This window comes from Thunnus albacares, chromosome 5 (assembly GCF_914725855.1).
Source record: "Thunnus albacares chromosome 5, fThuAlb1.1, whole genome shotgun sequence".
NCBI lineage: Eukaryota > Metazoa > Chordata > Actinopteri > Scombriformes > Scombridae > Thunnus > Thunnus albacares.
The window spans coordinates 16396960-16397466 of NC_058110.1; positions in this window are offsets into that span (position 1 = coordinate 16396960).

Here is a 507-nt window from a genome sequence, read left to right on the forward strand (position 1 = left end):
TCTTGTCATTTATATGCATTCTGTTTTTATTTTCATTCACAGCTTGCAGCATTTTTTTCCATTAGCTGCACAGTTTGCGGCCGTAAAGCGTTGCTGCTGTTTTATCTACTGTACCGCTATTTATAGTGGTGACAACAAGTGTAGTCTGGTTGATCTTGTGTTTGCTCAAAGTGGTGTAACGGCAGTCACAGCCGTGCCTCCTGCTCTCCTGTGCCTCCATGATTATGTACCGAAGGTGTAGATGGCATACAGAACACATCTCCATGGAGATTTGGGATGACAGGCGACACTAATTACTGCTCGGCTGCCTCCATCTCCCCCTCCCCTCTGTCTTTCACACGCAAAGAGACACTACTCTCTCACTCTCTCTCACTCACTCACTCACACACACACACACACCTCAGCTCAGTGTGATCATCATTATTGTTGTTGTTCACGAGGAACGTTTTGATGTTCAGGGATGTATTGTGGAGCACACTGTGGCGATGAAGGGCAAGGGGGTGAGGC